The sequence below is a fragment of the Catharus ustulatus genome, chromosome Z (assembly GCF_009819885.2).
Source record: "Catharus ustulatus isolate bCatUst1 chromosome Z, bCatUst1.pri.v2, whole genome shotgun sequence".
NCBI classification, from domain to species: Eukaryota; Metazoa; Chordata; class Aves; order Passeriformes; family Turdidae; genus Catharus; species Catharus ustulatus.
Window position 1 is genome coordinate 30,988,360 of NC_046262.2, and position 14,495 is coordinate 31,002,854.

Sequence of the window (14,495 nt, forward strand, 5' to 3'; positions counted from 1 at the left end):
TTTGACTTACATATTATGCCTCAGTCCAATTGGTGGCTTTAGGGGAAGGCTGTTTGATGCACTCTGGGTGGTGGGCAGGAGAAACTCTCAGAAGGTTCAAAAACAAACTTAGCCTTGCAAAATTTAGAATATTGAGGTAAAATAAGGTACTTGTCAAATTTTAAAGCAACATCCAAAGTAGAGGCACTTCACAGAATTTAACTTAACAAACTTTAGCTTGTCCATTAATTTATCCAGATATAACAAGGTACCTAATAAGGCATTGATTGGAATTTTTTAGTCAGTTTTACAATACATTTTGAGAAGTTAGGAAAAGAAATATTGAAAGAGAAAGAGAAGAAAGAGAAAGAGAAGGAAGAGAAAGAGAGAAAGAGAAAGAGAAAGAGAAAGAGAAAGAGAAAGAGAAAGAGAAAGAGAAAGAGAAAGAGAAAGAGAAAGAGAAAGAGAAAGAGAAAGAGAAAGAGAAAGAGAAAGAGAAAGAGAAAGAGAAAGAGAAAGAGAAAGAGAAAGAGAAAGAGAAAGAGAAAGAGAAAAAGAGAAAGAGAAAGAGAAATTATCACATCTGAGTCCAGCAATGGGATTTGATCGTTGCAGTTTTGAAGCCATCCATTGTTCAAAGGGATGGTCACAGTCTTTATCCATCCAGGGTTTATAAAGCCCATGAAATGCAAACTTCAATGGGTAAATATATACTCAGGCTAGATGGGAATCTCCAGGTATCATCCCTGTTGTGGAGTTTTACACTGCCTCATGTAACACTGTGGTGTTACTCACTGCAGTCCTCTGGTGGAAGGCCCACAAATGATTCTGGATGTGTTTGGCTTTGATGGTTAATGACACCTTCTAAAACATGACAGCTACCTCTCATGTGACCATCTGCAAAGCCAAGCCAATTATTTATACTTCTGTTAGCTCCATTTACACTTTTGTAGCTCTCTATCACCAAAGTCCCTAGCAGTCTTTTCTTCCAGGTGTAGTAGCCTAGATTATTTAACTACTCTTCATACAAAACCATTCTATAATTCTGAGCATCTTCAATTTTTTCTCTGGAAGTTTTTCTGTTCTACAAAGAAGTTCTTGAAAGAGGACAAAGGAGTTGCACTCACTATTCAAAAGACCAACAAAAAAAATTAAAACTATTACAGTTAAGTCCTCTGTTATGTTTCCAATCTTTTCCTAATGATTCCCAGAATTTCTCTTCCTTTTTTTTTTTTTTTTTAATTATTATTCCTGCTCACCAAAACTTACATTTTCAAGCAAGAATTCATTATGCTGACATGATTTTTTGAGTGACCACGGTAAAGCAGAGATGGTAATTTCCTGAAGATGTTTAGATTGCTTGGCAAATCCATGATGCTGAATTTAATTTGCAATTTCATTTATAGCCATTTAATTTTTAAGATTCTTTTATCCTGAAGAGGTTAGCATCTAACCTGAAGTAAGTTAGGTATCAGAAATTTCTAAGGAAATCACTGGATTTCTTGCTTGCCCTCTTCAATTTTCACAGACCAAGATACTTTAAGTAAAGTCCTACACAGTCATAAGCAAAAAGTAGTCTAGTGTCTTCTTAGTAAGGAAATCAAATAGCTTTGGCCAGCTTTTCTTGTTTAAATATTCTTGATTGGAATTATTCTTCCATTTTTTTTTAAGATGGAAATTATATATACAATTCAGTACTGCTCATGTTTGGAAAGAATGCCTTTTAGCTAGCCTCTCTACATTATTATTATGAATTCTATTATTACTGGGCCTTTTTAAACTTTTTTTTTAACATTACAAATGTACTAGGGAGTGAGTTCAAGTGTTAGCTCCACAGTATCAATCAAATATAGCTAACTATTATTGTTGTTATAAAAACCCTTTGCTCAAATATTGCATACTAAGCTTAAAAGGAAATAATGATCTGTATTTTTATTCAACTCAGAAACACCAGAACAGATGCAAGATGATCCTATGCATTGATTTACTGAAATAATAAGTCTTCACAACTGTTCCCCTACACTGTGCCCAGATTCAAATTACTCTGATTTGGAGAAACAATCCTAAGTCCAGCATGAAACAGAGAAGATCAGATAGTTTCATACCAATGGTCTTTACTACTCTGGGCTTCAGAGTTTTGGTAAGATTTTTTCCATGTTTCCTCATTTATCACAAAATTTCTTTTCTTTCCTATTTAGAGAATGTCCAGTTTAGAAAAGGTACGATACTTTGGGTTTTCCCATACAAAATTAAAATTTTCACTTGATTCATTTTTTTATCCAATTATTCTTCATTGTTTCTGAATGTGGAGAGAGGAATTTATTCCACAATAACATGACAGATATAACAGTTTAAGGCTACATGTTTTCCAATAGGAATTTATGAAAAATGAACCCAAGTTAAGTTTATGCTATCATTTTCGTATATTACTCACAGATCTTAGTCATCAGCTTGTGAACATCCACAGAAAAAAATGTATGAGTAGAAAAAAGGAAAGCTGTTACAGCTAAAGCCCAAGTGACAGATATTCTTGTAATGAAACAAAAATTGAGAGACTTTACTGGATTTTAGAAGTGCTGAAAGTGAATATTTGAAGTTAAATTCCTTGCTAATATAACTCCAAAGGATTTAGTGGACTTCTGCAGATAATTTGTTTCTTAATCTACATAAGTACTTTCAGTAGGAATGGAGCTAAATCACTGAAAAAAAAAAGAAACATTTTTAATACCTGCAAAAATTGCTTATACAACTTAGGTGTTAAATACTTGGGGTCACTTTCCATTTTGATTTGAAATAAAGATTTGACTGTATTTTAATTACATATATTTTGTAGCAATATTATAAAAACCAGGCATAATTTTTGGTGAAAGAAAAATTGTTTAAGGAAAACGAAGACCTCCAAAATTTCTAATAAATGTCACACTTTAAAAAAAAGGAAGAAAAAATGAGATAACTCCCCTGAAATTCTTTTGCCAGTCTTGGTGAAAAAGTATTTAATATCCTTTTTTTCTTGGTGTACCACACATTCCTGACATTACACATCTTCTTCCAATATAGTAGACAAGCTGCACAGGAAGGGATGTTCCAGAATAAGTAGTAAATGCAAAGTCTGATGTACATAAAATACACTGACTTATTTACTGACAAAATGCTGCGCGATGCAATGTTTGCTTTACAACTCAAGATGTTTTACGTACTAAGGACTTTGTTGGTTTTTTTTAAATATAGAATCTATATTTGTACATACATGTGAACTAATCGTACAAAATAGCACATTATGGATCAAGTTTTGGTTTTTTTGTTTCTTTGAAGAAGATTTTAAGAAACAATATTACTTCACAAATCAGTGTGAAGACAGATAGTCAAATCACTCATTACTCTAATGACCCTTAACTCCTGTTATCTAGTAATAAGAAGATCTTCAGGGACCATTGTAAACCAAGTTGTATATCAGCTATAGAAATTCTGTGAGGTCTAGCCTGCAGATCAATATGTACTCCTTTGTTATGGCTCTGTGTTAAGTGACCAAGTTTATTGATTTGGAAAAATATGTGCTCTTTCACATTCATACCAATACTTAGATGCCAAATTGTCCAAGAGCTAAGAATTAAAGAAAGTATTTTATTGTAACGACTGCAAAAATGTTCAACACTTTTCCCCATGTTCGGTGATGAATTCAGGTTCTTAAAAAGAGTTGTGCAGAATTACTTCCTTTTTCTAAGTTTTATTGTGAATATTGATTTCCAAGAGAAAAGAGGAGAAAGACTTGATACACCTCTTTCAATTTTGATCCCAAATTTTGCACTATTTTTTTCTACCAAGAAAGAGGGACATTCATTAAAAAACCAATAATATAATACTGAAAAAGTAGTGTTTATGTACATGCTTACACATATATATGGATGGACAATTAATGAACATCTAGTACAATCTTTAGATGATAACTGGAAAACAACATAGAACTAAACCATTTCTGATTGATTAATTTCTGGAAAAATATCATGGATATGATATCTTACTTCCAGGATAGGAAAAGTATAATTCTGTTAAGATTATGTGGTGGGTGCAAGTAGAAAAAATTTGGCACTTGAAGCTTGGTCAAAATTTGATGCATTTATTTTAAAAAATCTGATGAATGATTATAGAATCATAAAATAATAGAGACTGGGAAGGACTTTTTAGATCATCAACTCCATCCATCAACATAGCATGACCACCATGTCCACTGCTAAACCATGTCCTTAACACTGTATCCACACATTTTTAAACACTTCCACTTCCCTCAGCAACCTGTTCCAATGCTTCACAACCCTTTCTACAAAAGAATTTTTCTAATATGTAAGCTAAACCTCCCCTGGAACAACCTAAAAAATATTTACTAAGCAATGAATTTTGCACAAAAGACATGCAGTTTTGAATGACATAAAACATTTTACTTTACTATTGAATTAGGGTAGAAGGCTACATAAATACAGAAGTTAGGCATCAAATGCTGCAAAAGAAAGTTACCTGAGAAATCTATATGCAACAATTTTGTTTGTCTCTGTTTAATAAGCTTCCTATGAGAGGGTAGAAAAAACACAGCAAGACAAAAAACAAACAAAAAAATTCCAAAACCAAAACAAAAATACTAATTCCAAAGAGAGAGAGAAGCAACAGAGTGTTAATGAGATTCAAACAATAAAGTTATGATGGACTGTGGATAAAAGACAAATGTGAGTTTCTCTGCATTTTAATCAGTGAGATCACAATTTTGATGAATACACCGGAGGGACAGTTTTGTGCACTGCTTCTACAGTGAATGAAAAGAAACAAAATGAGCAGTTTTATATTGAGCATTTAGTGACAGATGATGCATCCTTTGAGATTAAAATTAGAACAATAGGGAAGTAGATGCTTGCATAGCAAGAGAAGTGCTCCAATATCACTTCAAGGAAAGACAGATATCCAAATGTAACTATTAGCAACATTTATTAATACCTTAGAATAAAATTTTCACATTTATAATTTAAAATCTGTTGTAATTTTAAGTGCTGAATTATCTTTGTGCTTAAATAATTATGAAACAAGGGTAGAAAACACTGATGGGGAAAAGAAATCCTCATTCTGCCATTCTTCCCTGCATATCCCGGTTCATCCATGAAAAACATTCTGGATTTCACATGTATGGAAAAACCTCACTTTAATAAGGATTATACGGGTATTAAAAGGTAATTTCTTTCAAAATTAATTGGTTAATGTTTTAAGGAGCATAATAAAAAATCTTTACTTAATAATTGTCAAAAAAAGAGAAGGATATTTTTATATACTGAGGAGAACTCCATAGCTTCACAAGTACGTGTTGTCATAAAAATTCTACATAATATATTGAACCAGCATTCCCAATAAAAACAAAATATTTGTTATTGAAAAATTTAGATGACAAAATAATAGAATTATTTATCAATTCACTACAAAGAGGACATACCTCTGCTCTGGAATTAGCCAATGTGCCCAGTAATTTATTTTACTTGGTCAACATCTTGCCAAAAAATAGCTTAAAAAAAAAGCAAAAAAAAAAGCAAATCTAGCAGATCTGAAAACTTGAAATATTGATTGAAGAAATGGAGTGAAGAATAGTGAAGAACAAGAAGAACAGGACTAGTAAAAGCTCTGAGATTAAGAAGAACATTAGGAAAAAATCTAAACTTCAAAAGCAATACCGTGACTTTGGCTTCCTTGTATAAAAGTGAAGGAGAGCTTTGAAAATATCAGTGTTGTTTTTAATAAATGACACTGCAAGAAACACTATTGAAATAACTGTTTAGTTGACATATTTTTAAAATAGCTGGAAACATGGATGGGAAAACATGGAAAGGGAAAATGGATACAAGAATGATATGAAACCTCTTTTACAGTAAGATGGTTAGAGAAATTATCAACATATATTTAGCTTTTTAGTGTCTAAGGAATTTATAATTAAAAATTAATTAAAATAAAATTAAAAATTAATAATTAAATCATCAGTGTAGTGCTCTTTCTGAGGTAAAATAAGGCTTAGTTTTAACAATATAAGAAGTCTTATAAATCAATCACCTAATGACTTTGGCATGCAATCAAACACTTCACAGATGGAGCTGAAGGGAAATATTTCAAATTTAAGAGGACAGCTATGTCTGAGACTAGGTGAAATTATTCAGAGTTTGATGTCTCTGTGTAACTAAATGGAGGGATTCATTTGTGTCAATACAGTGGAGATTACTATATCTCCCTACCTTAAAAGCATGTTATAATAGTTCAATACAATCGCAAAGAAAAGTGTAGCATATTACAGAAAGATGCTAACCTGAGGACACTGCTATCAGGTCTCAACTTTAATTTAGTTTCTTTAGTTAAGGCTCTTGAAGCCCTTTGATAACTAAACAGTTGCAGGTACTACAGCAGTACAAGGTATTGGATAGTCAAATTTTAACTATGAATACTGAATTTTGACTGTAATTTCAGAGCTATCAGATTTTTTTCTAGGGATTAATTTTTTTTTGTACCCTGAGAAAGAAAAATAACAGGTTTAGTGTAAAGTCAAAAAACATGTACCATTAATGCAAGGGTGAAGATGAAGAGAAATTGTATTGTCAATGTTTTTTATGGGGAAAACAGTTGTTAGATGTGTGCCATTCATAATGTGGAGATGAGACAACATGTATATATAATGGTGTAAAATACAAATATTTTTGACATTTTATTCATCAAAATTTTACAAAATCTTGTGGGTTTTATCACTGTATTGGCCATTCACTTAACAGTTGGACTTGATGATCCTTGCAAGTCCCTTCCAATTCAAAGTATTCTGTGAATATTTTGTGAAATAAAATTAAGTATCGATTTCACTACTACAAAACTAAGCCTTGGGTAAAAGGCATAAAGTTTCCAAATTTGCAAAATGTTCTGTGAGGTATTACAAGTTACTGAGAGATCATAACCTTATTCATATGTCTCGTTTGAAAGATGGCCTCTCTGGTTGCACAGTGACTATCACTTGGCTTGTTTACTGATTGACAGGGAAGTGTGCCACTAGCTGAATCATCCACATAGATGAGAAGGTTGCAGGAATGGAAATAATAAATTAGGTTGACCTGCAAGAGCTGCAAGAGCCAAATGGACTGTGAAAATAAGATTCATATGAATTACAATACATTTGTGGTGACTTTCTGAAAGAACCTTAACAGAAGAGTTCCACTTGTTTAATTCAGTTGCTGTTATGACTGAGTAGAAAGTCTGAACTTGTGATCTCTTTAAAGCTTTTCTTTTGTTGTTTCCTTGTGCTGTACAACAATTCTTAAAATTGTAAATAGTAAAAAAGATTGGGTCAAAAGGTTGTTTTCTGTATGATTCTAATTAAAAACCAAGTTTTTCTACTTAAAATGGCACCATAAATTTTCTACTTGAAAATGGAAAATAGATTTCTTAGGTACAGTAATTTCACAACTATAAGGTGCACCCTTTTGACTAAAATTTTCCCCCAACCCGGAAGTGCACCTTATACTCCAGTGCGCCTTGTCTGATGTACAAAGTTTGGAAATTTGCAAACCCGGAAGTGAGAGTTGTGAGCTGAGCCGGGACCCGCAGGAGCTGCGACCATGCGGGGGAAGTTGGGAACTGTGGAAGCTGCAGCCGCCAGGCAGGAGAAACCAGGAACTGGCACGGCCGCCGGCCAGGGAGAAGCAGGGCGAAGCGGCGCAGCTGCGGGGAAGCGTCAAGAAGTGCCGCGGGAAAGCACCGAGAAGCGGCGAGAAAGCGCCCCAGGAAAGTGCCGAAAAGCGGTTAAAAAGCGCCACGAAAAAGTGCCATGAAAAAGCGCCGTGGAAAACACGCCACGGGAAAGCACCGAAAAGTGGCGAAAAAGCGCTGCGGGATAGTGCCAAAAAGCGGCAAAAAAGCAACCCAGGAAAGCACTAAAAGTGACGAAAAAGTGCCGCTGGAAAGCGGCAATAAAGTGCCATGGGAAAGTGCTGAAAAGCAGCGAAAAAGTGGCACAGGAAAGCGGCGATAAAGCATGTGGGAAAGCACTGAAAAGCGGTGAAAAAGCACCCTGGGAAAGCGCTGAAAAGCGGCGAAAAAGTGCCCTGGGAAAGCAGTAAAAAAGTGCCCTGGGAAAGTGACAAAAAGCCGTGAAAAAGCACCTCGGGAAAGGCAAAAAGCGGCAAAAAAGTTCCTTGGGAAAGCAGTGAAACAGCGCCGTGGGAAAGCGCGGAAAAGCAGCAAAAAAGTGCCGTGGGAAAGCGCTGAAAAGTGGTGAAAAAATGCTCCAGGAAAGCGCCGAGGAGTGGCGCCGCCGCTGACTGAGGGGAAACCAGGACGCAGCGCGGTTGCGCGGTGGAAGCCAAGAGTCGTGAACTGTGCCAGCTGATGCCGGGGGGCGGGTGGGAGTGCCGGGGCCCGCTGCACAGGGAGGGCGCCTGGGGCTGCATATAAAGGATACACCAATCTTTGAAAAATGTTTGCAAATCGAACACTTGCCAGAAATTCGTTACTTTGTTGCACACCACACAGCTCCTCGCTGCAAACAACTAGTGCGCCTTATAGTCCGATGCGCCTTATATGATCTACAAAGTTGCGAAAGTTGCCGACTCACGGGGGTGCGCCTTATAGTCGGGTGTGCCTTATGGTCGTGAAATTACTGTAATTTTAATTAGTAGTCCTGTTTCTCATAAAGGGTATACTGACCAACCATTTCTAAAACATTTTAAGCAGAAGGGTAGTCACTATGGAAACAAATGATACCAGGTTAATCAATTACAGTAATTTCACCAATACAAGCCGCAGCAATTTGACAAAAATTTTGGTGGAAACCCGGAAGTGCAGCTAATACTCGAGGGCAGTTAATATGTGAATAGTTTTCTGACATTTACAACCCCAGAAGTGCCAACCAGGGCGCCGAGCCAAGCACCTGCCAGTAAAAGCTGGCATTCCGCGATTGTTACAGTGTTACTGTGTTGCCCTGGCTCCCTGCAGGCAGCACGCGGGGCGGGGAGAGAGGCGGGAGAGCTCTCTTTCCCTCCTCTGCCACAGCCCAGGGGAGAGACAGGGGGAGCCTGCGCCACCATTGCCGCGGCCTAGGGAGGGCGGGGGGAGCCCGTGCCGCCATTTCTGCGGCCCGGGGTGGGGGGGCGGGGAGCCCGCACCGCCATTGCCGCGGCTCGGGGAGCCGACAGGAGCCCCGTGCTGCCATTGCCGCGGCTCGGGGAGGAGGGGGGAGGCTCTGCCCCCACCCTCCGCCACCGTGGTGGGAGCAGGGCGTGCTCTGTGCCCGGCCGGCGCCGCGGCGTGAGCGGGGCCGGGGTGAGTGAACCGAGAGGCGGTGGCCAGCCCCGAGTGGCAGCGCCGGGTTGGGCCACCTGGCCCCGTCAGCAGCCCCTAGTGGGTCGAGCCTGCACAGCCTTAGTTGAGCCAGTAAACCCCCCGTCATGCCGCGGTTCTGTTAGTATTTGGCAACTTTGTTGCACGCGGGTCCTCGCTGCAAACGACAGAGCGGCTTATACTCAGGTGCGGCTTATTTATGGACAAAGAACGAAATATTTGCCAATACCCAGAGATGCGGCTTATACTCAGTGCGGCATGTATTCATGAATTTACTGTGAATTACATCTTGGTGATATAAAACTTCCCATTCTACATGTTTTAATGGTTGCATTGGTATGGTCCTTTAGAATTTGAGGAGAAAAGAAAATGCTTATTGGAGCACTTAGGTAAGAATATAAAAACATAAAAATGTTTACTGTAGCAGCCATCTCTGAAAAAATGCTCATAAGAAAATCTTTAAAAAAGCATTGCCTGAAAATAAAATGCCTAATATTTGCACTTGTAATCAAGTCACAATTAGACAACTTTGCTTGAACTACAACTTTAACACATTAACACTGTACTGATATTTTCCAGTGATCATGACAATGACCAGCATCCTATCTATAGAATAAAATTCCCTGGAACTAATACAGAATGAATCACTCAAACTCTCTGGAAAAGATATGGGAGATCTGGGAAACAGCCATATTTTTATGTTACAAAGACACTGATGTAATGATTCACAGCCTATCAATAAAAAGCATTCTCTAAACAATAAATTTGACCTTTATATTTTTATATATAAGTGTATCACTATATATAGAGAAGTATATATATATTACCTGTAGTTGTTCAAAAATTTTCTACAGAAATATTGATCAGATTGATGCTAATCCTTTCCTTTTTCTAACCACCATACTGCTTAATGCAAACCAAAGACAAATAATGAATAATTAAACAACTCTTTTATTATTGTCTTGTGAGGGATTAATTTAATAAGGTGAGTTATGGACCTAGAGTATGGTTACATTTTCAGCAAACCAAATAGTAAGTAAGAATTTCATGTGAAGAAAAGACTTTTACTCTTTCACCTGGGTAAATTTGCAGTCTTTTACGTTGTCTTAGGCATTAACTTCCAAAAATGGAAAAACACACATTCTGCTTGTTCTGCTTGCTCAAGTCCATATCAACACACATACACACACACACACACACACACATGTATACACACGCATACACACGCATACACACAAACACTTTCTGAGTCAGTAAGAATTCAAGCTACTGCTTATATTATCTACTTCACCATGATTGATTAGCAAATGTTGCTGTTTCAAGCTCAGTGTATTTTTGTTTCACTAGTCTAGTTAAAAGCATTGCTCAACAGTAAATTATCCTGTCTGGAGAGAAAGAGGCTTGGAAAAATGAAGCCAGAGCTATTGCAATTATTTGTACTGGTTCTTTTCCTCAGTAGCCTTAAAAAAACATTTCAAAATTGACTAAAAATCCTTCACTTCAAAGGTTTCTCTTCTTATAGATTGGAAGCAAATGATTTAATTTATGTCATCATAAATATTACTCGTAGGTTTGAAATCCATTATAATGATTGCCCAATTTAATTTATTTTTTCTGGAGAAAATCAACTTTTGAGTCCGTGCTAAGATATTACACTCATTTTCTTCTATAGTGGACTCTCTAAAACTCCCTCAGAAAAACTGTCAAATCTTTTAGAAAACACAGGATTGTTTCACAATAAACTGTAAATGGCTTCTGAGGAATTAGAATAACATGCGGGCACTCCACTGATAACTGTTACTACTGTCTGAGTCAGATAAAAAAGGCATATGTGTACAAAAGCTTTGACTTGTTCCTTTTCCTAAGTGCTATCTTTCTTGTTGCTGTTTCAGAAGATGTTTTTGTAGTCACATTGGAAAGTTGCAAACACCCTGACTCAAGTCATGTCTCTTTTGCTTTCTGGAGTGCCTCGCTCTAGATCTGTTTATGAAGAACCTTTTCTAATAAGCTGTTTGTCAGAGGTTTTGTAGCAGCTTCCTTCCTCTTTGTACTGCTGCTGTCATTTTCAAAATGCGAATGGCTGCATTTTGAAACAATATTTCTATTTCTACTTTTCATGTTTTAGAATTTCTTGAGTGTAAAATTGCATAATAATCTTTAATTTAGCTTATATTTCTTTCAATACTCAAATACTGCTATGAAATAACCTATTTATAAATTATTACTACCTGTCCAAGATTCAAATCAGTAGTGAATTTAACAATTATGTTTTCATAATTCTATAGAAACAGATCCAGAATTTGTTCTGTTAAACTTTATAGACTTGCTCATTTGCAAAGGAAACACTGGCAAGGTTAAGAATGAGGAATATTTCCATTACATTGACTACCCCATGGCACTATATTTCTCACATCACACAAGAGATGGAACTAAAAACTTAAAACCCCCTTATGTTTTACACCAATATCTCCCTGGTAGCTGTACCTCAGTTTCTCTTATATCGCTGTTGTTGCTTGGACATCTGCTGCACCTGAAGGAGATAAAAAATAGGTTTAAACTTACTTACCCACAGCATTCTGAGATACTTCACATTGTGAAAGTTACTTATAAGCAGTTTGCATCTTCATTAAATTTCTGAAATGCCAATACACTTTTCCTTCATTATTAAATATATGTTTTACTTGAGAGTATTATAAATTATCTGGCACCCCACCTAAGGATAAATTTAACACTTGTAAGTGGATATTGAACAGTAGATACCACAGGGAATGGACCGGCAGACAATCAATTTCCTGTTTTCCAGTGTACTATAGTCTATAGTCTAATATATTTTGTATAATAAATCGGTCAGTTCAAAAGGTACTTCACCAGATCTACATTTGTTTTAGCAACTTTTCACAATATTAACAATTTTTATTGATATTTCCTTATTAACGATTTGTATTTTTGCCAAATATAGTCTAGCTATCGCCACTCATTTTTTCTCAATAATCACTATTTTAGCTTCAATGCTCTTACATGCAAGTTTTCAAAGTGTGTCTCACTGTAGGCTAAATTTCTGGATATGCAGGGTTTCAAAACTGCAATACTATCGAGCTAGCCAGATACCTTGCAATCCACCCTAAGCAGTTCTGCATGGTTGTTTTCTTTTTTTCTTTAACCTGCATTCCTCTTGGGAGCAATTGATGGCTCTGCTCGAGCTTAGTTTAAGCTCACTGATTTGCTTGTCTGTGTTACTGACAATACTTTTTTTTTTCAGCGTACCACCCACACATTTAGGTATCAGATTATTCAGCAATTTACAGGATATGTTCCTGAAATGGAGCATGGAATATTTAAAGGAGACAATATCAGGCAGAAAACAGAATCAGAAAATAAAAATACAGTGTATATATACACATATATAAAAGGACAAATCTCATTCCCACATTTTACATAGTATTCCTGGAAAATAGAGGCACTATTTATTACTAATATTCATTCAGATTGGCTTTATTTATTTTCCTTTTTGCAGGGCTCAGAATTTTGGACATTATTTTTTGTATACAGCTTGCAAATTTAAAAATGCAGTTGTAGTAAATTTTTGGTCTGTGATCACTCCAGCAATGAGAATTCAATAACTAATTCAAGTTGCATCAGGCTAATTTCAATTCTGTAAATTAATTATATTTCATAGTTTTCAAGTCCTTATGCTTCTCAAAGTTCACTTACTCTCACTGTAGTCTTTCTGATATTTGCCCAGTTCCATTGTGACACTGCACATACTGAATTGTTGCAATGGATAAATCTTAAAAGTCAAGTAAATGTGGTACTAAAAATCAACAACGAAAAAATAAATTGCAATCCTAAATTTGAAAACTAGGTACTGGCCTCATTGAAAAAGTATTACACCATGTTTAAGTATCCTAATGGTTAGAAAATAGTACAGTTCCTTTAATTTTTAAATTTTTTTGAGATTTCCCTTGAGTAAAGTAGCAAGCAACTTGCTTTACATATAAGCTAATCTTACAGTCCAAATAAGGAAAGAATGATGCTTTATCCAACAAGGGTCTTTAACCTACTACTTCAGTACGTTCTAGTTTTAGGCAAAACCCTGGACGATATTTCTGATCTTTTACAGAGTGGCATGGATTGAATATACTCATGATTCACTCCATTACTTCAAAGGCATAGTTTGCAGCATTTACTGTGGAGTGTTTGGATTTGAATAATAAATTTTATTCCAGAATTTTAGCTGAAAAAATACATGATAGAAACTAATTTTGCACAACAACAATTTCCAATGCCTTCTTCATGACCTTGCTCCTCTTGATATATTTCATTTCTGTTGGACAATTTTTGCAACTCTGCTTGCCACAACTTTCTGGTGATTCTGTACTTAGCTCAAGACAACAGGACCTACTGTAAATATCCTTACTCACTGACCCAGTAAATACAACTATTTTAAATGTGTTACCCATCAGCATTTGCTTTAGATGGGCATTCTCAAACAGCATTGCCACAAAATGAAATTTTTTTACTCATAGAAAGGCTCACATTTGTGCAAGCAGACTCAAAATAGATAGAACGTAAATTCAGCTCAGGGATAAATGTCTTATCTTCTTTATTCTTGAAGAATTTGAAGTTCAGGAGTGTCTGAGTAAGGCCTCAAATTTAATTTTTGTCACTTTCCTATAAATAAAAGAATTATGCTGGTATAATGAAGGAGCAAAATTTTTAAAAGGTCTCAGTTTACTGATGTGCAAAAAAAATTTCATAATTACAGTTATTGGTTATTTACTATTTTTTCAATTAGGTAATACATTCTTTTGAAATTTACATATTTAGCTGAGATTACAAATGTCAGTGTTTCTACAGCTATCCTTATTTTAGTCTTCAGTGATGAATTCCTCTTGGAATCTTTATTTTGGAAAGGGTGGGGATGGGAAGAGACAAGTATAGTTTTTTTAGGGTTGGGTAGAAGGAGGAGCAGATGTCAGTTCTATGCCTTTACTGATAGACTTTCATCCTCCCCTTGGTGAATATTCACTTTTCTAAAATGATATTCTTGATAGCAATGTTTGTGTATTTCACCTTTGAATTATGAATTACTATTTTGATCTTTCAAGTACAAAAAAAATTAGATGGCATTTTTTCCATTCATAATTTGGTGACAATGAAATTCACTCCAAGGTTTACAG